Raw genomic sequence first — 25,879 nt, 5'->3', positions numbered from 1 at the left:
TATCAAGGATTTACTAAATTGATAATGCTTTGGATACACTGGGCTGCATAAAATGAAAGGTGTTAGTAATACTTATCTCACCTATTTCCTTGTATTTTTGAAATTTGACTTCTAGAAAAATTAAAATTACACAAGTGGCTTGCATTATATTTCTATTTGATGGAACTGTTATGACCTAAGGATTAAATGTAGAATTGTTTCTAGAGTAGACTTTGTTTTTTAGAATAGTTTTAGATCCCATACATTCCCACCCAATTTCTACTGTTAACATTTTTAATTAGTATGGTTCATTTTTTACAATGAATAGACGAATACTGATGTATTATCATAAACTAAACTCCTTTGCTTTATTAATATTTCCTTAGTTGTCATATAATGTCCTTTATCTAGTCTAGGACCCTACATTATTACATTTAGTTGTTGTGCCTACTTAGACTCCTTTTGGCTGTCACCGCTTCTCATTCTTTGTTTTTGATGACTATAGAGGATTGAATAGTGGTCCTTGAAATATATTTTCATGTCCCAATCCCCAATGCCTGTGAATGTGACTTTATTTGGAATTAGGGCTTTTTGTATGTAATTAATATGTAATTAAGGGGGCACTCAGTGGGTTAAAGCCTCTGCCTTCGGCTCAGGTCATGATCTCAGGGTCCTGGGATCGAGCCCCACATCAGGCTCTCTGCTCAGCAGGGAGCCTGCTTCCTCCTCTCTCTCTGCCTGCCTCTCTGACTACTAGTAACCTCTATCAAATAAATAAATAAAATCTTTAAAAAATATGTAATTAGGTTAAGGGTCTTCAGATGTGATTGTCCTGGATTATGGGGGTGAGCTCTCAATCCAGTGATAAGTGTCCTTGTAATAGACAAATAAAGGAGAGATATACAGACAGAGGAAGAAGAACTGTGATCCCAGAAATGGGAATGATGCATTCACAAGCACAAGAAGGCCAACAAGCACCAGAAGCTGGGAGAGTCAAGGGACAGAAACTCTCTTAGAACCTCTGCAGAGAGCAGAGTCCTACCAACACATTTGGAAAACAGTGACCTTGACACCTTTGATAGTACTTGTCAGGCATTTTCTCCAATGCCCCCTATTGGAATTGGTCTGGTGTTTTTCTTATAGTTAGACTGGGGATATGCATTCTTGGAAGGAAAATCATAGAGATGAAGAGCCATTTTCTTGTATTGTGTCAAATGTACATGCTGTCAACATGATTTACCCCTGTTGGTGTTGACCTTGACCCTCTGGATCAGAAAGTGTTTCTCTACTATGAAGTTACTCTCTTCCCTGCCCCCCCAACCCTTTTCCCTATTGTAACCTCTGGGAGGAATTTTGACAAGTCTAAATAAAACTTGTAATCAACTGGAAAGGAAGAAATAGCTGTGAAAGCTGCTGAAGGGAGCATAGACCTTGGTAACTACTGGTCAAGGAGAAAAACAGATCAATAGCCACCATGGTGCAAAACTGCTAGGGTCACGTTGGAAAATAAGGGGAAATAAGAAGAAATAAATACAGGAGAGATACAGAGACAGAAATACTGACTAGGTAATGCAAAGGAAAGTTAAAGATCTCATAGATAAAGGTCTTTTCTCAAGAAAGTAAAATTCAGCTCAATTAAACAAACCCTTGAAACTTATTATATACCAGACATTGAACTTGGACCCTGAAGAATCCAAATTTAGCAAGATTTAGTTTCTGTCTTAAGATACTTACCATTTGAAAATGAAGGATATCATATGAATAAGGTATAAAAATAAATATAGCAATGGAGGCATATTTTTAAAGGGCAATAGAAAAGTAGTATTCACATCTATCTAAAACTCAGGAAAGTTTCCAAAGATCAGCTGGTATTTGAGAGAAAAACCACTAACCCACAAAAACTGACATGGAAGCATGACCTAAAAATATTTGTTAAAATAGTTCTCAAATTTGCAGGTTCTGAAATGCTGTTTGTCACTGAACCAGAATTGATTAGACTTGGAGATGGAATTCAAGCCAAGAAAAATAATAAAAATATAAACCAGAAAGAAAAGTATTAATTATTTTGGTAACCAAAACTACCAGAAAAGCTCTATGAGGAAAAATTATATGAAAAATTTAAGTGATAAAAGATTGTTTGATGGGAGAATGGGGTATTATTAGTTATTTATATGGATTCAGTGTGTAAAGGCATTAACCTGGTAAGCTTCAGTTCCATGGTTGATAAAAAATGAGACTAGAAATAGCTCCTATATTAAAGGATCAAATGAAATGAGGCATGCTTAGGACAGGGTCTGGAACATAATAAACTCTCAGGAATTGTTGTCATTACTATGACCATTACTATTTTTTCAGTCATCATGTTCCTTCTCCATCCCAGTTTCCTTCAATATGACACCCAGTTCATATTCATTTATGCTCCTTTAGCAGCTAACAAAGTGTTTGTCACCAAGAAAAAACGAAATATGTAAGCTTATTCAACTGAATTATAGAAGAGTTGATTGTATCAAAGAGCAAGAAGTGGAAATAATTTAGAGGCTGATAGAAAAAAGGTGCTTCAAACCAATTTGGTCTTTTGAAAAAAAATTAAAATGAAGATATTTATCCATTAAAAATGTCTTATTAAAAGCCATCTATCTTAGTGCTTATGAATATGTACATTTAAAAAATGTAAACATGACCACAGCTACAATTTCCCTTTGCAGCCATACTGTGTCCTGTTCTTGATTAAACGGAAAGAATTAAAGACAAGCATGAGGGAGTGGGGGTTGGGGTGGTTGTGGTTTGGAGACTTGGTTGCTATTTATAAGTAAAAAATGGAAGAGGAGGTGTCATAAACTGAAACTAGGGAGGTCTAATACTAACTAAGTCACAAGGTTGTCTCTATGGACTGAGTTAAGCCCCTTAACAACTTCTCTGTTTTATTTTCTCCATCTGTTTTACCAGGCTATTGGAAGGATTATTTAGTTAATGTTGAAGACTATATTTATCAGTTCCACAAAATGTCTGTTATTTAATGATGAGAGAACACTAAACGACGCCGTGGGAGTATCACCAGGGCTAGCAACAGCATTATTGTCAGTTGAGTCCTTCAGAGACCCACAGGACAAAACATGAGAGGCAGTTCTCAAGCATTTGGAATTGTATTTCAACAATTATTTCTCCTTCTTACTCCCCGAGTCAGCTGGGTTTTCAACTTCGTGGGCTTGACAAGCAATTTGTTTCTTATGATGGTAGAATTTTTTGAATGGTCTCAGCATAATCCCCAAAATGATTTCTTTAAACAGAAATTATAGTGACACAGTGCACTCCAAGGTGATAACCTTTTTCTGCATTATCTCAGAATGTGAATGCTTCACTGTAACTCCTATCAAAGAGCTTTTCTCTTTTCCTTTCGAGAGAGAAGCAGTCTCATTTTTAGTAACACGATCCTAAACAACAGACTAAGAAGCCCTCAATATATCACATTTAAATATAATGTCTCTGTAGGATATACAGTACGGAGAAACTCTGAATAAAAAAATAACAACGTCTGCTGAATACTTCGAGAAGAAAATCATCTCCTTTGTGAATCAGCAGTGATAAACAGTCTGCATTTTAACAATTTGATAAAAGATATCCTTCTGAGTCAGCTTTTCCATACTTTTGATCTCTAGTTAAAGAATATTATCTCAGTACCTTGTAATGTGCAACTACATACAAACCTTACTTCAAAAGGGAGCCATGGGGAAGAAAAATACTCCGAGACCCTCTTAATCAGCATACAATATGTCAGTCTAGTAAATAAAATCCCCGCTAAAATGAAACGTCCCTATGAGGTAAATCAGTCCTTTCAGGTCAGTAGGGTAGCATTTGGTAAATTACCTCTGTTTCTTGCTACCATGAGAGATTGATATTACTTGACTTATGTGGGCTAGTAATGCTCACCACACATCAAACTCTTCTGAATTGCTCTAAGGATCATGCCCCGTTTGAATAAGACTGAAAATATTATTAATGGATAATTTAGACGTTAGGCCCAAGGTTAGATTCATACTGTTACTCGGTCAGGATACTGGCACTTTCCCTTCTTTAATTTATGTTTGCACAACAGTGCACAACATTTGAGCTAAGCTCAAATATCCTTCCAGAAACCTGGCCCGAATCCCTCTTTGTGTGGGTTTAATTTGTACCCTTCTTAGTATTTTTGTGTATGATAGTTGCTTTCATACCAGGTTGAATGGAACTTCAGAAACGAGTGAAAGGAGTTCCATTTTCATGATTCAAAATTAATCATGTCCCAGCAACATGAGTGTAGCTCTCTGGGTGGTAATCCTGAAGTAAATGTTCTCCCTTGAAAATGAAAACGCTCATTTGTGATCTTTATTGAAGGTTATCATGTCTATAGAGTGCATGTTTAGCGTGACTTTAGAATGTGGTCCCAGTAATTTCTACTGTGCTGCATGTTAATCATGTTAATGCAGGGACTCAATTTCATGTCAGAATCATAAACAGAGCTGGAGTCCAAGATGCTTTGTAATGTGGAGGAAGGTGTTGGAAACGGAGGCGTCGGGGTAGGGTTATTCCCAAAGGAAGTTTGATAGAAGGTTGAGGCTAAGGGGCAGATTCAGTGACCTGACTACTTAACATCTCTTTGTCTTTTTTTTTTTTTTTTTTTTTCCCCTCTGTACTAGGGCAGGGGCTTGTAGTAGATAAACAGTTAACTTGAACTGACAATCATTCCTGTAAGGAAACTCTGCCTAAGTGCTTCAGTATAAATTTCACATTTCAGCATCCTCATATCTGCCACTTTCTCCAGTCAACCAGTTCTCCTTCCTCCTCACCTCCTTCATCCCACCATGGGACTCCTGCCTCCTGGCAACCCCCCAGACGGGCCATGGATCCTAGCACAAAACTCAGCCCTAGCTCATCACTCATATATCAGGGATGATTTGAATGCACTGGAGGTTGGCTAAAAAATTTCACACTCGTTTGAGTTACTGTGTGTGAGGGGGTGGTTTTCCAGGCAACATGCACATTTTCATTGTGTCCCTTAATCATTTGAAATAAAGGTAGTGGTGGGTGAGTTATGAGTTGGCTGTCTTACTCCTACTTCTAACAAAACCAGTTTCATTTGTGACCTTGCATTTGACAAGCTCCTTCCTCCCCCTATTGCCTTGCTGGTTTGGGTCAGGGATGGACACCTAAGGTGTGGAAAATCAAATTAGCTTTTTGGGGAATTAAAACTTGAGAATCAGGGGCACATGGGTGATGCAGTCATTTAAGCATCAGACTCTTTGTTTCAGCTCAAGTCATGATCTCAGGGCTGTGGGATCCAGCCCCACACTGGGCTCTGCCCTCAACACAGTCTGCTTCAGACTCTCTCTCCCTCTCTCTCTGCCGCTCCCACACCCGATCAAAAAAATAAATAAATATTTAAAAAATAAACTTGAGACTCAGAGAGGGAATTAATTTGCATGGGGGAAAAAAAAACAAGGGGAATCATGTGTTAAAGGCAGCATTTCTTGGTGTTCTTCTACGAGTGAATGAATAAAGGGAAGTCAGTCTGTAAAAAGCAAAGGAAAATGAAGCAAGTATATTGAAGAAGATAAAAATGAGAGTTTCTTTTGTGAATCTAGGAAGTAGAATATACCCTTAATTACTTCTCAGTTCTTCTGAGGCCTGGCTTTTCTTGTGGGTGGGTTTCACAAGACACTCATAAAGTTACCGTTCTCTTTTTGCAACAGAGCAAGTTTTTTCCTAGTGCTCTTCTGTACTTTCTTGTTCTCTCTCCCTCTCTCCATCTGTTTCTCATCCTCTCTGCCTTTCTCTTTTTCTCTCTCCATCTCTCAAGGTTATTTCCCCCTCCCTGTCATTCACTCTTCATTAATCTCTCTAGTTCTCCCTCAGTCTCTGTTTCTTACTCTCCATCTCTGTCTAAACTTGAATTACTCTAGATTTATTTTCCTTGTAATTATGTAGGATGATGAAGTGTTTAGACACCTTGGTAGGACCAGTGGGCAATCCACGTTAATTTATAAGTGAATATTGTGTTTGGGGCGATTTCCTCTGTGTCCTTTAAATCACATCTGCTTTATCCGAGTGCCTGTAACAGTAGAGTTGGTGGCCATGCTCTCTAAAACACTGGCTGTTAAAGGCTCTGCTGGCCTAATTTGGAAAACAGCGTGAACTGTTATCAGAGCTGTGATCTATTTTCAGAAGTGAGAGTGGAAATTGTGGGGTCTGAGAAGCCTGGAGTTAATACTGGTAAATCATTGGTATATTTTTTAATGATATACTGATGGGGGCGCCAGTCCCTTCAACAATACTCAGTTGGTGCTTCCCACTCCAAGGCTTCTCACAACGGCCCTTCTGAAATCATGGAGGAGAAGGGAGTTGTAAATGTAGAAATTCAGAATTAAATCTTTTGGGAATTCACTGAATAGAAAGGAGGGTGGCCTTTTCCAACTCTTTTAAGATCTGAGGACAATATAGGAGAAACACACCCTCACTTTCTGCTTGGAGCTATAGTTTCACATGTGGTAGTTTTAATGAGATTCAATTATCACCTGACTACAAAAATAATTGTCCTAAATGACCTAAGGCTATTCCCTTATCTCTACCCCAAGTAATTACTCGGTTATGTTGTTCCTCTTGGATTATGTATTATCTCAAAAATATGCATTTCTTTTGAAAGAGTTTGTAATGTTACAGTTACATGTTAAACTATAATAAAACCAACCTTGTATACCCACCAAGCAGTTTAAGAAATAGAACACTCAAATGTAACACAAGCCCCTTTCGTACCCTTAGTATAAATTGTACTTTTTCCTTTCAATTCATTTTCTTCTCCGCCCTCTCCCACTCTCTGCCCATATTTCCTCCCTAGGACAGCAGACAAGGAAGAATTTAAGTAAAGACAGTATTTATCCTATCCATATTCTTATCTTATTGTTTTCAGTGTTTTGCCATTAAATATGTTTATTCTAAGTTTTTTGTTGATGTTTTTAAGCAGAGTGGGGAAGTTCACTTATATTCCTGGTTTACTGAAAGCTTTTTGATGTGTTTTTTTCTACATCTGTCGAATGACTATATAATTTTTCTTTATTCTGTATCAGACAATCACTATATAGCCTCTAAGCCATAATTCTTATGGGAGAGAATCTGATCAGTCTAGTGTCAGGTGTGAATGTGGGTCCAGCCAACTGCAACCCAGGGGAGGAGACAGGTTAGGTCCAGGTATGTCACTGCCTGTCCAGTAGAAACTGTGCCCAGTATTCAGTGAGGTGGTATGTCCAAAACGCATGTGGCGACGAGAAGATAATTGTTATATACCTTCTCTGTCAGTACCTTAACTTTATTTATTTGATAATAACTCCTCTATCTAAAGGCAGTTGTTCAGTTAATAAGAGATGAATGCAAAATGTCATCAGCATTCATTAAATGCTTATAAAAAGACACAACAGAAAACAACTCTAAAAATAGAATCAATAAGCCATTGGAAATCTATTCTTTTAAAAGTACTTTTTTCTTTCTTTCTCTATGTTTTACTATTGAAAGAGCATATAAGATTCTTCTTGCTAGATAAGATTAAACTTTTAAACTAATTCATATTTAATACTCTCAACATACTTAAGAGATTATCATAAATTGGTAATTTTTTTATTATATATTTTGACACAATGCTAAATTTGACATTAACTGAGTTATTATACTAGATAAATCAGTATTTTTTAAAAAATATTCAGTGACAGTGTAATAAACTTGAATGCATCTGTGCCTCGATGATAAATATATTATTGATATAATACATAGCAAATGAGGGGGCATTGTACAAGTTTTGGCAAGGTGGGAAAAAAAGGGAGAGAAGGGCACCTGGGTAGTTCAGTTGGTTAAGCCACTGCCTTCGGCTCAGGTCATGATCCTGGAGTCCTGGGATGGAGTCCCATATCAGGCTTCCCCTGCTCTGCAGGGAGCCTGCTTCTCCCTCTCCCTCTGCCTCTCCCCCTGCTTGTGCTCTCTCTCTCTGTCAAATAAATAAATAAAATTAAAAAACAAAAAAGAGTGAAAAGAACTATATGAAATATGAAGTCAATGATTTGACCTTCTCCTATATATGCTTGAGGGTTTGGGGAGATTTTCTATCAGTCAGACATTGCCAAAATAAAGCCATGTATCAATTTACCAATACAAAATGCTGAGGATTTTTAACTTAATGAAGTGACTTATTGGGAACTTAGCTTTAACTGCCAATGTTTGAATTGTTATTAGCTTCATTCATTTTAGTTTAGAAAGCAACTTTCTTTTTTTTTAATATCTTAATTTAATTTAATTTTTTTTTTCTGTTCCAAGATTCATTGTTTATGCACCATACCCAGTGCTCCATGCAATACATGCCCTCCTTAATACCCACCACCAGGCTCACCTAACCCTCCACTCCCCTCCCCTCCAAAATCCTGTTTGTTTTTCAGAGTCCACAGTCTCTCATGGTTTGTCTCTGCCTCCAATTTACCCCAACTCACTTCTCTCCATCTCCCAATGCCCTCTGTGTTATTCCTTATGCTCCACAAGTAAGTGAAACCATATGATACTTGACTCTCTCTGCTTGACTTATTTCACTCAGCATAATCTCCTTCAGTCTCGTCCATGTTGATAACAAAAGTTGGGTATTCATCCTTTCTGATGGAGGCATAATACTCCATTGTATATATGGACCATATCTTCCTTATCCATTCGTCTGCTGAAGTACATCCTGGCTCTTTCCATAATTTGGCAATTGTGGCCATTGCTGTAGAAAGCAACTTTCTAATAAGACTGCATAATGGAACGATAGGAGGTAGAAATGTATGCAATCTTCTGTGCATACAACTCACTTGCTTCTTAGTATAAGATGTGGAGGAAAGTAATATCTTGACCAAATTGTTGCTAAACAAACCTATAACTATTTTTATATCCAGAAAATATATATACAAATGGACAGGGGCCACATCATTTATGACAATACAATTCTGACTCATAATCTGAACAACCAGCAGGAAAGGCAAACCATGGTCTCTGCAGCAATCAGCCCAGAACAGAAAGGAGTTGGTGGATAGACTCACTCAATGCCTGCCAGCCAGTATCCCTAATTTTTGCCCATGCTCCCAGCTTAGGACCAACTAGTGAATGTCAAACGTGATCTTCAAACCAACCACACAGGATCCTCTACTTCTAGTTAACCTCGCCCTCGCTTGCTCATGGCAACAACCTTCAATTAAAGTTTATATGAAGCCTTCCCTCTCCCGCCCCCACACAGTAAAGCTTCCCACTCTCATGACTGCCTTTGAGCCTTTGCCAAACCCAAGAGGTGGTGGCTGACTCTCTTGGTATAGCAAGCTCTGAATAAATAGCCCCTGTTTGTTCTCCTTTGGTGGTCTTATTTGGTGGTCTTCACTTATTTCTACAACATATTTTTCTGTATCAAGGTACATTAAGTGTTCACTTTAAAACTTAATAGCAGGACAGTTCATTCTAACATGATATCTTTGAAAAGACATCTAAGTACAGTGGAAGACTGATTGCATGCTTCATCTGGTTTCGTGACACTCATTCAAACAAACCTCCAACAATGAAGAGAATGGCAACTGAGTACTAGTGGACAAGATAGATGTCTCAACACTTTCCTGAAAGACAGGCAAGTTACTTAATGGTTAATGCAGAGGAAGTCACACCTGATATATAGCACAAAAGAAGCATATTTTCTCTGAAGAATCACAAAGAGACTGAACAAGGAGTTTTAAAATCAGATACTTTTTTTCCTAGAAAAATTAAATTAATTTGGTTAAGAGAACTAGAAGATCTAATGTCCCAAAATAGAGATCCTAGAGATGCTTTTATTCTGGGTTTTCAAATTTTCAATAGCACATAACCAGCTCTCTGGCTTCCTACTCTAAAACATCACTAATAAAGGAGCTGTACCTAAACATAAGAGTTTCTAACTGGTATAGCCAAATGGGGAATTCTGCTTCTTAGCAAGATGCAATAGGTGTGGGTAAGACCAGAGTTTCCATTACCACAAATTTTTTAAGAAGGTGGTTAAATCACAAAGCTTATATTTGTAAGGCATCAGAATGCTGTGGAGGGGAAGAAGTCCCATCTGGCTAAAATTCCACAGATGGGATCATCATTCAGACATGAGCTAACAAAAGGCAGCTCACTTCCTTTGGTGTTTGGTGATTCTGAGGATGGACTTAGGACACCATTTTGACCCAGGCAAAGGGCCTCTACAAAGGGAAAGAGAAACCCAGCAAGGCTTTTAGCTGCTGCACAGAGAGGAAATAAGAAAACTGGATTTTTGAAGGCCCCCAACAGAAGGCTGAGTTTGTGAAGAATGTGCTGAAGTCTAAGCAGCATCCTGGGGAAGGTCTGAAAATATGTGAAAGATGAAAGTCCTGGAGGGAATTGGAAATTGACACTGTGTGCCTATAATCACCTTTCTCCTTGAGACACTTTCTGATGTTGGATAATGTCTAGTGGCTGACAAAGCTGAGGATCTAGGCGTGGCGTCTGGTAGACCGCTGCTCTTCAAGGCCGAGATTTAGACAGTAGTATTACTGACTACATATGTGTTTCGAAGAGTCTCAGTCTCAGTAAGTTACAGAAGTAAGGTACAAGCTACCACTCAATAGGAGGTGTCAAAAACATTTTTAAAAATCGTAAGCTTTTTGGGGCGCCTGGGTGGCTCAGTGGGTTAAAGCCTCTGCCTTCGGCTCAGGTCATGATCTCAGGGTCCTGGGATCGAGCCCCGCATCGGGCTCTCTGCTCCGCAGGGAGCCTGCTTCCTCCCCTCTCTCTCTGCCTGCCTCTCTGCCTACTTGTGATCTCTCTCTCTCTCTGTCAAATAAATAAAATCTTTAAAAAAAAAAATCATAAGCTTTTGACAATATATATGGTCAGAAACTAAAGGGACATGTATAGATCAGGGTGGAAGGAATATAATGTTGGATCAACCTAAATGTATTGATATCAGTGCATTAGGCAGAGATTCTGAATTCAGTGTGTTGATTGGAACAATGGGAATGGCTTTAACAGTTTGCTTGGTTGATCTACACCAAGTTAAATTGAAATTGAAGATCTTCCTTGGTGTATTATGAGGGCATGTAAGCAAAAGCTCTTGAAAATGGGGTCCTAGGGTAGATTTGTCATTTAAGGTCTGCTCAATCATCCCCTTCGTATGTCCTTGGGAGAGTGTAGAGGATAATGTCATTATAATGCCTTTTGGAAATGCCTGGTTGAGGGGAGTCCTGGAGTCTGCAAGGGAAGATGTCTGTAGAGGCTGTTCTCCATAGGCTAGAAGTACAATCAGAATGCCATTGAACAGGACTCTGAATTCAGTGTGGATGGTGTTCACCTGTGATGGCAGAAACCAACTAGTCACATTTAATCACCAGAGCGAAGGTCGGTGTGGTTACTGTAATGGGTATCACAGTCAATGCAGTATGGTGTTCACCTGTGATGGCAGAAACCAACTAGTCACATTTAATCACCAGAGCGAAGGTCGGTGTGGTTACTGTAATGGGTATCACAGTCAATGCAGTAATTAGAATCATTTGACCTACATTCTTGCCATTGGCTAATTGATCATGGTCTCCCTAGATCTAAAATTGATGGCAGCCTACAAAAATCTTACTTGATTTATGTATTTAAAAGAGTTCTAAATCTGGTTAATGTTAATAGAAGTCTGACTTGAATTACCAAAAGAGAGAGTTATAATCCCTCAACCAATTCCTATACCTGATTCAGTTCACAGACTTAGAACTCCCAGAGTGTAGAGGAGGCCAGGGTCCTTTGAGGAAGGACTCTGCAACTCTGCCAAAAACACACTATAAATCTTCTTCCTTCTTCAAAGAACTTGTGGCCATTTTTCACAGTGACTGTGAATTTGGGAAGGGGAATAAACAAACTTTTCATGGATTACGGAGTATCGGCTCCAATTCTTAAAGACACCAAACACTACTCTGGCCCATAGGTGGTGTATGGGCTGATGGAAGTTAGGTAGTCAAAGGAGGTTTAGCTCAAGTCCATCTCCGAGTGGGTCATTTGGGTCCATAAATCTGCCCTATTTTTTTTCCCCCAAATCCAGTTTTCCAATTCTTAGTTGGAACAGATATACTTAATAATTGGGAGAATCCTCACAAGAGTACTTTGACATGGAGTAGGTGGCTGTTGTGATACTTCAGCAGACAACACACAGCAGACAAGAGTTGGGTGTCTGGCCAGTCAGGGGGACCTGGGAGAGACACTAACAGCTTCCACTACTGCAGGTATCACTGTGAGGCTGGGTAAGGGAACGGACTCTGACGTTTTAAATTTTTACTTGAATTTAATTTTCATTTTATTCCCTTTAAATTTTTGTACCGTCCCTTCCCATGTTTGAATTATATGTCCATATGATATTTTATAGTAATTTTAAGCAATTCAAAAAAGAGAAACCAAATTCTCCTTTGATTTTGCTCTTAAAAAGTTAAAACAGTAATGGTTTAAAAGTAATGGATTAAAATCTTTTTTAACAATTCTTATAGAAAAAATTGGGGACATTAACCTTTCACCCCAAAATTGAAGCCTCCCTCTTCAGAAAATGAGGGAGTAACTGATACTTGTTGGTTTTTAAAATATCCTAGACTTATGCAAATTCTCATCATTTCATCATGTTTCTGTTGACATTTGCATTATGGCATGATAGCAAAAAGACCTTTGCTGACATAAAATAGATACATCATATTAGTGCTGGGGAACATAGGAGCATTTTGGCCTAACTGCCTTATTGTAAGATTATGGTGGGGACATAGAGGGAGGAAGGTAACCTGGCTGTGGTGGCAGATGTTTAGAAGAACAAGGATTCACAGCCACTACATTCCAGTGCTCTATTAACATACTTCTCAAATATTTGATCAAGTCCTAATTTTCAGACTGAAAGATTTGTTTAGTTTTACTTTTCTGAAAATCCATAAAAGCCTTATGAATTAAAGACTGCCATTGTTGGATGTCCAAAGAGGGGGCAAGATAGATGTTTAATTTGAGTCAGAGACAGCAAGTAAGCACTGACTCTCATGTAAACCAGTGGTCAGTCCCAAGGACGTCGAATAAAGTGAGAGAGAACTTAACCAATAACAAAAGTCTAATAATAAACAAGCACAGAAATGTGTTAAGCATACTATGTGGCAACATGTATGAAAGTGAAAAATACTTTTATAATTTGCTTGCATATATGCAAAATATTTCTGGAAGGCTACAGAGGAATTGATCATCAATTATCTCTTGACAGGGAACAAACTGGTTGGGAATAGGGAAAGAATGAAGAATTTCCGGTATCTATTTTTTTTTTTTTTAAGATTTTATTTATTTATTTGACAGAGATTACAAGTAGGCAGAGAGGCAGGCAGAGAGAGAGAGAGAGAGAGAGAGAGGAAGCAGGCTCCCTGGGGAGCAGAGAACCCGATGTGGGGCTCGATCCCAGGACCCTGGGATCATGACCTGAGCCGAAGGCAGAGGCTTTAACCCGCTGAGCCACCCAGGTGCCCCTATTTTTTTTTTTTTTTTAGTCTTCAATTTTGAACCATTTAAATATGTGTTTACTCTAATTTTGAATGTTATGGAGAAGTATGATTGATATTATGAATATTATGAACTGAAGGTAGAGCTCTAAATTTAAAAGAAAATGACAATAATAAGTAACATTTAACAATAGCTTACATTTGTTAAGCACATATGTTTACCAGGCATTCTTACAGGCATCACACCATTCAATCCTTAATGTTAATCCTATTTCTCAGATTTTGGGAAACTGAAGTTTGATGAGGTTTTGTTTTTAAGTTTTCTACAGGTTTGACCCTGTGTGAAAGAGAGCTAGAGCACTAAGCCTTTGTGTTCAGTATGAGACTAAGAAATTATTTAAATATCCAGGTAAACACTGCTGTACCAATTAGGGTTATAATTTCCCCAAGCGTTTCTTGGTAAACATTGCATATTAGTGAATCTATATTTTAGAATTAGGCTGACATTGACTTTCAAATAAAAACATCGTGCAGTACCTAAGGCCTCAAAGACTGAACTGTGTAGATGCAGAATTGTGTTCACTACAATTGCAGAGTGGAAATATTTTCTCCTGAAGCCATAAAGTTACCCATAGCTGTGGACCTAGAATCACTCCACCCTTGGTGTTGTCCCTGTCTGCCACTGCAAAAACCTTGGGAGTAGAGGATTGGATGGCGGCATGCTGAAAGCCGTGTGGAAAGCATTTTCTTCACTATTGAGGTTCAGTGTGAGTTTTTAAAAGTCTTTATATCAGGGGCGCCTGGGTGGCTCAGTGGGTTGAGCCTCTGCCTTCCACTCAGGTCATGATCTCAGGGTTCTGGGATCGAGTCCCGCATCGGTCTCTCTGCTCGGCAGGGAGCCTACTTCCTCCTCCTCTCTCTCTCTGCCTGCCTCTCTGCCTACTTGTGATCTCTCTCTGTCAAATAAATAAAATCTTAAAAAAAAGTCTTTATATCATTTTGCAGATTGTCCAGAATCACGCTTTGCACACAGAGATGCCCCTACAAATCCTACACATAATTCTCACATTTTATCTTTGTAAGAGAAGCAAACCAACAAACTCTATGAGATCAAACCGGATTCCAACTAGTGTTAGATTCCTAGAATCCTGCTTTATGTTTTGTTGAGTGTCTAAAAGAAGAACAACAAATAAGTGCTCTTCGGAGGTTGTGAACATTTCCTAAAATATCCAAATGTGTACTGTCTTCAAACAAGTCCTGGATTTATGACTCTCCCAGTGCTTCATATTTTTGTGGTAGATATTAGTAAATTCATTTCAATTATTCCATGTAGTTTTGAAAAGATCTCATGTATAGTTTTATCATTTTAATTTCCTGTTCCTCAACCTATAATTTCAGAATTGAGCCCCTTATCCTAGGATAATTATTAATTATTTTAGTTAAAAAAAAAAGATTTCCTGAATTGACTCTCTTTTTGTGTATTCAGATCATATTTGCCTCAATAATAGCATTTATCCTACCTTAAATGAAGTTCAGAGATAAGACTTGTCAGGAAGTGTTGTGTACTAGAATAAGTGCGTTCTTTTGCCATAAACTCAATAAACTGAATTCTATAAATTGTTTTTAGTGATTTATCGGTATGAATCTAGAGCAGTTCAGATTCAGGATTATGCATTTCACATGCCACTAACATTAGTATAGTAACTATAGGATTCTAATACTGGATGTCATTTCCTAGAAGTACTTTTATTTTAAAAGGAAACTATAATTTTCAAGAGCAAAATCAAATATCTCTGACACTGAATTTCATTTGAAACACTATATTTTGTGGAATGATGATACAATGTATTTAACCTATTCTCTGTGTTATTAGATTTATTTATTTTTAATTTTTTCTAGCAAAAGAACAATTGGCTTTAAAATTCCACTCTGAGGCCTCTCATGTCGCTAAAACCCCATTCCACCTGAAAATAATCTAGCGCAAGGTTACACCTCTCGAAATCCAATGTGATAGAAACATTTAAGTATCTCTTTGGAAGGAAGGAAATGCTATCTTTAATGTACTTCTCTATATACTGTGTCAACCTCATAGTTAAATTATACCATGGACTCAAACTAAGCTCTACTCACAGTCGCACCTCTTATCCCTTTATTAACCTTTAGGTTTTTACGATCTGTTAGGCATAGATAAACATCTGCTCGACAGACCAAAATCATACCTAGCCACCTGTCTAACTATTTCAAAGGCTACCAGTAAAAATACCTAGAGTGTATAAACAGCACCTAGCTTCACATTGAGATGAACATATTTTCTATGCACCGCAATCCTTGTGACCCTATTTTCAGCAGCTCACATGGTGGACACCTGTGGCTAGTTGGTCTGGATTTGGGTGAGGCATAACATCTCAAGTTCAAAGTATGTTCCATTATTTAACAAGCATAGGGTGAAAATTAATCATGGGTGTGCATAATGAAATAGTTTAAAAATATACTTGTACACATGTGTAAATTTAATTTGGATTAAATTTCCAAATCCAGGAGATATTAGAGGAGTCACAAAATTGTTAAAAAGCAATTTAAAGTATTTAAAAGGGCCTTTACTTTGTCCTATGTACTTCAAGCTCTTATGTAAAAGAAGCTTACTAGCACAAGCTGGCTATGCTCTCATGTAAATATTTTTTCAATAAAATGTTCCAGTTTTTTTTTCTTAAAGACTCTGCCTCAACAATTTTAATTTATGTTAAAAATAAGTAACAGGCTCAATAATTTGGGTTGAATTGAAAACAACAGAGTTAATAAAATTCATCCTTAACTAGAAAGAATTTGAATATCAAATAGTGCATGGAAATAAGAAAGCTATAGCTAAGAGTCATTATTATTATTATTTTTTACTAGGGCAAGCTACTGGATTAAACTGTTACAAGCAGAAATATAATGTTCATCATATAATTGGTGAGTCCATATTATTATGTAATAGAGACACACAGTATTTAAATTACACCACGAAGTTGAATTGAGTTTTACTTAAAGAAAATATGAACTAAGAGCTAGCTATAAACTAAGCTTGGGCTTGTGTTGTAGTTGGGAAAAAATGTAGACGCTAACGTTTCGCAACCTTATAAGAAGTCCAAAAAGAAAAAAGAAAAACCAAACCATTAGGGAATCATTTTGAATAGGGACAAGAAAAATGTAAATAGAAGCGGCATTGTCCACTGTTACTATAAATCTGTTCTCTTGTTTAATTCCTAATAAGTTATTCTTCAGGCAGTGGTCTTTGTAGGTCATAAAGTTATAAAGTTTAGATATCAGAAAATAATAAAAATTTCATAAAATGCCATTGATTCTAATGGAGTTTTATGCTATCTTGAATAATAAATGGTAGAAATTTAATTTGAAAATGCAGTATTAGTTACAAATACACAAATGGCTCTTTCCATTTCCTCCTCATTTTTTATTCCCCCTCCCCCAGAGAAAGAATTCCATTAGAAAAATCTACTAAAGTAGATTCATTATCAGGACCTGATTCCATGATATATGCCTAGTTTTCAAGTGTCTGAAGAATGTCAGCAGATTTTGAGGATGGCTGAAAAGTGTTTGTTGAGTATGACCAGAAAAGTGTTGGTTCAATGAGGACATTATAAACCATTTTTAGTATTTTTGATGTACAATAACTTTTTGTGTTCTATTTTTCTGTGATTCAAGAGATATCAAGAAGTTGCTTGAGAGTATATTTTTGGATGCCTCAGAAATCTCATCATGAGCAATTTAACACTCATCACATTGTGTATCTTAGAGTAAGATTTGTAGCTAACGATAATCTGCTTATTGCCCAAGCCTATCTAAAGAGTAGACGATTTCTATTACACTGAGTGTCATATGTCTTTGGCAGATTAAATTTTTTTCATCGTTTTTATAATGATACTAGTGAGAATAGTAGGATGGTAAATGGTTTTAAAATAAGATGCGAGGGGCGCCTGGGTGGCTCAGTGGGTTAAAGCCTTTGCCTTCCGCTCAGGTCATGGTCTCAGGGTCCTGGGATCGAGCCCCGCATCGGGCTCTCTGCTCAGCGGGGAAACTGCTTCCTCTTCTATCTCTCTCTCTGCCTGCCTCTCTGCCTACTTGTGATCTCTGTCTGTAAATAACTAAATAAGATCTCTAAAAATAAAATAAAATTAGATGGGAGCAAAAGATATATAAGCTACTGTGCATTCACATTGGCTTCTGCACCTTTCTCTAAACAGAAGATATGTTCATCTACATATATATGTGTGCGTGTGTGTATATATTCACTACATATTATTCTATATAGTCCACATATGTCTTTATATTCCGTTATAGGTAAAAGACATGGATACATATGCACACAGATTTCATGATTCTTTTTGGCTTAACTGGGTGTTTTCCAGCACTATGATTAAAATATCAGCAAGGAAGATACAATTATGTTGTCAAGGAATCAGCAAGGAACGTGAGATGTGTTACTGCTTCATTACTTCCATAATTCTTGGTGGCTAGCCCTTTAATACAGGTGTTGGTGGTTATCAATCACAGAGAATCTTTCAACTTCTCTCCTCTTTCAATCAACTTTCGCTGACTTGTTGATGCAAGGAGTGTGTTTGCCTCAAGCAATTGGCTTAAAAAGCACTTGTAATTCCGAGAGGAACACTTCATGTTGTTGCTGTTAAAACACTGCAATTATAACTTTCCGCCAAATTTAGGGATGGAGAGAGGAACCGACTTCTGGGTTCCTGGTGGAAATTACTGGTGTCATGAGCCAGTGGAACAGGTAATTTTGAGTTATCAGCAGTCTCAGGAAGGTGCATTTCCGTTCTTGTTTAACCCCGCATTTGAAATTTGAAGGTACTGTCCTACTGATGACAGCTATTATACCAGCTGGAATGAGAATAGCTTGTGGAACCAGCATTTCCTCAGACCACACTAAGCGAAGGATTCAATAGTGTCACAATAATAATGGAAAAAAGCTCAACTCCAATTGCAGAACTGTGAGAATTACAGGTTCCTTCAGATCCCTCCCAGCTATTTTAAGCATTTCCTGTTAGGAAGGGGTTTCAAAATGCTCCCAAGAATAATTCCTTGGGATTTTATGAAATATATAGTTACACTTTAAGTGTAACTTCCCCTGCCAAATCTAGATACAAGTCTATGGGAGCTTAACTCGGGAATCATTTTAGTGCGCACTCTTCAGGAGTTAATATTTCTGTCTCTCCTCCAAACCTTGTAAGATGTCTTCTACTCTCTTACCTTAGGAAGAGGTCCTTCGATCAGGCATCTCCATTACATATATGCTGGTCCACAAGCCGGATCCTGTAGATTTGCTGTTGCAGTTATACTGATACTACAAAACAAAATATCTAATTGTGTTAAAAATATACATAAAATCTACCATTTAAACCATTTTTAGATGTACAGTTCAGTGAAATTAAATACATTGACATTATTGTGCAACCATTACCACTGTCTATTTCTGGAAATTTTCAACATCCCAAATTGAAACCTGTACCCATTAAACAAGAGTTCCTTCTGCCCCCGAGCCTCTGAAAAGTACCCTTCTACCTTCTGTCTCTATGAATTTGACTACTTTAGGTGATTCCTATAAGTAGATTCATACTGTACTTGTCCTATTGGGTCTAGCTATTTTGCTTAGCATAATGTCTTCAGGGTTCATCTATGTTGTTACATTTATCAGAATTTCATTCCTGTTTAATGTTGAATCATATTCCATTGTATGTATAACCAATTTTGTTTACCCTTTCATCTGTCAGTGGAAATTTGGGTTGTTTCCACTATTTGGGTATTTAATGAATAACACTGTTATGAACCTTAAATAATACAATTTTCAATTTTTCTGGTTATATACCCAGAACTGAAAGTGCTGGATTGTGTGGTAATTTGAACTTTTTGAGGAACCAGCATAGTGTTTTCTATAGTGGTTGTACTATGTTCCATTCCCACCAGTGATTCACAAGGCTTCTAATTTCTCCACGTCCTCATGAACACTTGTCACTTTCTGATTTTTGAGAGTAGTCATACTGATGGCATGAAGTGGTATATCATTGTGGTTTTGATTTGCATTTCCCTAATGATTAGTGATATGTGTTTTTTCAATTAGCAATAATCGCGCCTCGGATAAACCTCATTGGCTACGATACTGCCACCGTGCAAAGCTTTGTGATATGTGTTTTTTCATGTGCTTTTTGGTGTTCTGATATTTTAAGTTCATGCTATCATACCTAAGTTTAGCATAGCTCTATGCTAGCATTTTCATTTATGCTTTGTAGAGAAAGCAGTAGATTTAACCATCAAACTGAAGACCAAGAAAACAAGATCCTGGTTCTTAAACTGAAATTCATTTCTAACAAATTCCAGGAAACTTAACAGGCAGAGTGCTATCCTAACATTACTGAAATCAGTACCTTGAAGAAGGTATACCATAAAAAAAAAAAAAGCTCCCCCCAATAAAAGCCATCCTAAGTTGGAAAACTGGAGATTCATCATATACAAAGACAAAATTTTATAAGAATCTTTCTTATAATAGTAGAACTAGAACTATCATATTTTGAGTCCACTGAGAATAACTCTATGTGAATTGCCAGACACCTTGATCTTGGGCTTCTCAGCCTCCAAAATTGTGAGAAATAATTTTTTGTTGTTAAGCCACTCAGGCTATGTTATTTTGTTATGGCAGCTTGAACCAACACAAACCCTCCTGTATGAGCAGATTTTCATGTGTAAAAAATATCTAATGGAATATTTGGCAATTTATCTTCAAAATATGTCAGTGTTATGCTGTAGGAAGATGATTTGTGACTTTCTAGTACCTGTCTTGAATTGCTGGTATTCCTCCTCAATCCCAAACATATCACTGAGGGAATATTCTCACTTCTATCTAGTGTTATAGAAGAGCAGCTATATTTCTGCCTTATACCATTGTCTTCACCATTTTGTAGCATAATGAAATAACTGTAAACTAAAATAAGATAATTTACCTGAGTATGGATTTTTAAATTTAAGTATGTTCATTGTCAGTATTATGTATTATTGCCATATAGAAATAAAATATTTCAGGTCATTCCACTTGCTTTGATTTTCTAAATAAATTGAAAAGTAAATTTCTTTTTTTTTTTTTTAAAGATTTTATTTATTTATTTGACAGAGAGAAATCACAAGTAGGCAGAGAGGCAGGCAGAGAGAGAGGAGGAAGCAGGCTCCCTGCTGAGCAGAAAGCCTGATGTGGGGCTTGAACCCAGGACCTGGGATCATGACCTGAGCTGAAGGCAGCGGCTTAACCCACTGAGCCACCCAGGCGCCCCGAAAAGTAAATTTCTTAATTCAATGTGCTTATTTCTAAATTTATAGGCAAATTTAGTATATAAACTTAAGTGATATATTAAATTCTTAACAATTTCTCTCTCTACATACTCATACACATCGGGAGAGACTATGAATTATATGCAAATCAGGAATAAAACAAAAATAACTTCTTTAAAAGGAGAGAGGGTGTTTTTGGTTCTATTTTCTATTTCAAAACTCAAACCAGTGGAAGATTTGTAATTATAGACTATAAACATTGTTAGCAAATCCAACTGATAAATGTGAGACCACACAGCTAGAGAAGATAGTTTGTTTCAACAGTTATCATAGTTGTCATTGATTGTTTCATTGACATGTACGCAGTGGCAGTTTGGTCAAGGCTCTATTGATAACCACTGGATAAAAAAGACATCAATAGTTGGGTAGACACAAACACTTGCAAATTGAGAACAAAATAGCTTTCTAATCACTTTTAAGGGAAATCTTGCAGATGGTGTGTTTTCAATTCCAGGACCAGTAGAACTGTTTAATAGGGGTTGTGCATCTCTAGACATATTCCGGTGAGAAAAAAATCTGTATGGATCTAATGAAATATTACAGATAACAGATTTATCCTCAATACATTTCAAAGAGCTATTTTAAAATATTTCAAAGCATGTGACTTCAGAAAATAAAAATATATTAAAAAATAAGAGATTATAATACTACAAACATTTTGTCTTTTGTTGATATATTTCCTCACAAGTCGAAGATCTCCAAGGCTTTCTTTATAACATAGGTTTTTAGCACAAAATTTCAATGACCTTTATTGTAGCTTATTTACCTGAGATTTAAATATATTTCAGGGGAGAGTGATTAAATAATATATAATTAACTTCTCAGTAGTAATATAGAAAGTATTCTCATTTTGTTCATTACTGATATACATGCTCTACTTACTGAAATCAGGCCAAATGTAATGTCCTTCTTTGGAGCAAAAGGTACTTTACACTTAGCACTCTATTACTAAAGTTGAAATTCACATCCATTTTGCCTGCTGAAAGCATTTGAGAAAGAAAGCTTAAAGTTATCCAACCAAGTAAGTGCCTTTTCTTTTCTCTTTTCTAAATATCAGTCATCCACTCCTATGAGTTGTGTGTGGGGGCACAGAATTTAATATTTGTTTGTTTATAGTAAAAAAAATTCCATCCACCCTCCCTCCTGGAGGTGCCAACTCTCAGACCCTCCTCCCGTGGCCCAGGCTGCCCACCCCGGAAGCTGAAAATAGGACATTTAGGTCAAAAAAGCTCTACAAAATAACTAGAGTTAAGACAAGATTTCATGGACTTTAATTCCCACAGTATTTAGCAAGCTGTGAATTTAATCAACATTATAAAACAGTTTATGTAAATGTCTTCCTCAGTGAGAAAGGAGGAATAAGATTTAATTTAAGGTATAGAGAATCAATTTAGTTGAATACAGTTTGAGAAAGACTGGACTTTATTCAAATCAATTATCTCCGGGCTAAAATAAAAACACCCTTTCTCTTGTGGACTATTATGAAAAACTCTTTGACTTTTATATGTATTGTGAGGCTATTTTGGACATAAGTAGATATAAAAACAATATAATTTGAATTTATTTAGTGTAACAAAAAAAGCTATAGAAATTCTAGAAGAAAAAAGCTATTGAGATACAAATTAGTTTGTAAGAAAACATCAAAAGGACAATTAATTCATTCTATTGAATACATTGTTTTTAAGTCTCTATAATAATTAAATTAAATTGCTTTTAAAAGGGATTATAAATGAAATCTATTAACTTTTTATTCTAAAGCCACATGTAAGTATTTGAGTTGGTCCATCTTGTTAGCAAACCCAAGTTAATTTGAAAAAAAGAATATTTAATATTCTTGTGTTTTTATTGTAATGTCAAAATCTCTTTATAATATCTATAGATAAAAAAGGCTATTAGATATTGAATTCTTTTATCTCCCTTAGTAACAAGGGTTTACTTAGACTTTCCACTTAGTAAATATCATTTTTTTTTATTTGCTTAGATTGGACTGAAAGTTATAGCTATGTGATGAGATTAAACATGGAGAGTTCCACAAAAATAAAGTTTTATTTGTAGCATTTGAAAGTACCCTCTACCTTCTTATTTACATGATAATATAAAGGGAAAAGAGAGTATGTATATATATACATATGTATTTTTATATAAAATATATACATCTATAATATGTAATATATATTTTAACATTAATAAAAATATATTTCATATGCATATATGTATAATCTTTATGCAATCACTCTACTGGTCAATTCCAGAAAAAGTGAAGCTTTTAATGGAAATCTTTGCAGACTTGCCTAAATAGTTGTTTATTCACACATTTCTTCATAAAACATTTTATGATCTTCCTATGTGCTAAGCAATGTGACGTTAACTAGAGGTTTATAGTCATCTTCATTTTTCTTTGGGAATATATGTATGTATGTATGTATTAAGATTCTTTATATAGGAAAGAAATGACCTCTTTATGATGTGTTGCAAGTGACGTGGTTCCCTTAGCTTATCATAGGCATTCGCTTAGGTATGTCATTGATTCACATATACTTGAATTATTGAGTATTTGACTTCTATTTAATTGAATTCATCAATCATAGTTTACCACTTATGGATTCTGAATTTTAGTCATAAGAGAGATAGATGTTTGAGAACTTGAATAAATAGCATGTCTAAAAAAGTTAATGTAAAATTTAGATACATCATTTTGTGAGTCTCTAAAGAAGATGACACTTATGCCATAAATGCAAAATAAGACAAAACAAAAACAGAAACAAATATACTGTTTTGAATTTCTATTTCCCATAGAAATGAAGATAAGAAAAAAATAAGGAAAGGGAAACATGGAATAATAAAATGATTAGTTTTTTTTTTTTTAACTCCAGAAGCATCACTGTTCTACAGAAATTCAAGACCAGAAGTGTTTGTCAATTTCTAAGCATAGGCACTTTTAAAAAGTGAGAAGACTGATCTTTAACTGTCAATTTTAAAAAGACTAGGTTTTCTGAATAAGGAGAGTGTGTTGCCCAGTCACTTTCATGGAATATACAGGAAACCTCTTCTTGAATATGGTTTGCCACAGTAAAGCAGTTTTCGAAGCCTGACTCTGTTACAGTCATCACAGTTTGCCTGACACTGCAGCCAGCCTCATCAGGCGTCCAGGTGCTAAGCATTCTTCACAGTATAAAGCAGTTGACAAGTTGAAGATAACCAGAACTTTTGTAGAAGTAAAAAATGTGGTTTCTAGCCAAGACAATAAGAGGAATGTCTATGTGAGTGACAACCCAAGACACCAGGGGTGGGTGGTTAAAATGAACAGTCCCCATTGAAGTGTTTTACAGTGACAGAAATGTTTGCTTTTTATTAGTGGTTTGTGTGTGTGTGAGTGTGTGTGTGTGCATGCGTGCGTGTGCACACATACTTATGCATGGGGGTGGGGTACTAATGTCTTTCAGTAAGGAGAAATATATCATTTTTATCTAAAGTTTTGCTAAAAATATGACACTCATGCAAGCACAATTTTGTTCCTGACAGTAGCTTGCTTTGCTCTATTCAATCCACATTCCAACTGTTCATTAGGAAGCCATAAATAGATCAGTTTATACAAAGAATAACACGGAGTTATTTTACTTCAAACCTCTTTGGAAAATATTTACTTTAATTGTCTCTCTAAGTTTGCTGTAGCATTGAAAGTGTTTGAATATCCAGTGCTAATGCAGAAAAGATTCTGCGCCAGTTACGCCATTAAGATACTCAAAACCCCGTATTCTGATAGAGTGGGTAGTGGAGAGCCTGGGGAATTTGGAAAAATCATTTTGGTAACCAAACATTTGTGATTTTAAATGGAGAAGCTAAAGATTGTTTAATGTTAAGAACTTCAAGACAGAACATCTGAGCAAGATCAGGCATATTATTATTGAATTCCATCCCCTAATTCATATTATTAAACTCTTCAGATCACTTTAATCTTATAAATCATTAAATCACTTCCAGTCCATCCCTGACGGCCCTCTTCAAACATTTCTAAACACACTTATTGCTCCCTATCTATCATTTGCATGCTTTTGAGAAATGTAATGCCTGTTCTTCTTGAATCCGGTATGTCCATATTGTTGATATTTAGGAGAGAAGATGAAAAGTAAGAAGAAAAATATCTGTAACAAATCCTTTGATATTCTGATAATTTCCCATGTATGAAAAAAAATCACATGCTCAGGCATTTAAGAGCTAAAGTACAGTATTATAGGTAGGCTTGAAATTCAGATATAGTAGAACCTAGTCTTAACCTAACTTCATATCAATTCTTAACCTTAACATCATATCAATTCAGAAATAACCCTTAGAAAATTGGGTGACTCCTCCAAATTAAAATGGAGTAAACACATTTTACATACAAAGCAGTACCTATAATTATATTACTGGCCTCCAAGATTTAGACATGAATACCGCCCTTGAACTTATTAATTCATACCAATGGACCATTATTGAAAAATAGTATTTATACATATTGTGAACATTTTAAATAGTCATTTTATATCAAATCAGTGGGTATTATAGTCAAGAAAATACATTATTTGTATCTTCTTCACTATGGTTGATGATCATCTTAAAATGAAGCAATTATAGTAAAATAATTTGAGCATTAATTTTATCTGACCACAATTCAACAAGCCAAAAATTTACTGATGTTACTTCCTCTTTTCCTGACAGTTGTGTCATAATCTATTAGGGAGATACTGTAAGTCAAAGAGTGGTTTACATATTTACCCATCTTGTTGGATGGATGTTTTGAGTTCATAATTGCTAAAAAATTTGTTATAGATGGTTTAAAAAAACACACATCCCATAGAAACTAAGGAAGATATATGTATTCAATTTTTAGGCAAGAGAAGAGATAATTAGGGTTAAGTTGGGAATATCCTTTTTTTTTTTAAAGATTATATTTATTTATTTGAGAAAGAGAGCATGAGAAGGGAGAAGGTCAGAGGGAGAAGCAGACTCCCCATGGAGCC

At 36.2% G+C, this 25,879-nt stretch overlaps 1 long non-coding RNA gene and 1 pseudogene across 2 annotated transcripts in view; both read right to left on the bottom strand.

Annotated features, from left to right (window-relative positions):
• LOC125081070 (uncharacterized) overlaps window positions 1-25,879 on the bottom strand; it is a 41,089-nt gene that overhangs the window by 3,235 nt on the left and 11,975 nt on the right. For both annotated transcript variants that reach the window (XR_007121578.1, XR_007121577.1), the window contains exon 3: window positions 18,753-18,846. This is a non-coding gene — a long non-coding RNA (uncharacterized LOC125081070). The remainder of the gene's footprint in view (window positions 1-18,752; window positions 18,847-25,879) is intronic.
• LOC125081488 (uncharacterized) lies at window positions 19,590-19,677 on the bottom strand (annotated as a pseudogene).

This window comes from Lutra lutra, chromosome 11 (genome assembly GCF_902655055.1).
Source record: "Lutra lutra chromosome 11, mLutLut1.2, whole genome shotgun sequence".
NCBI classification, from domain to species: domain Eukaryota; kingdom Metazoa; phylum Chordata; class Mammalia; order Carnivora; family Mustelidae; genus Lutra; species Lutra lutra.
The sequence above is the reverse complement of the archived record's forward strand: the minus strand, read 5'-3'. Positions and strand labels throughout refer to the sequence as shown.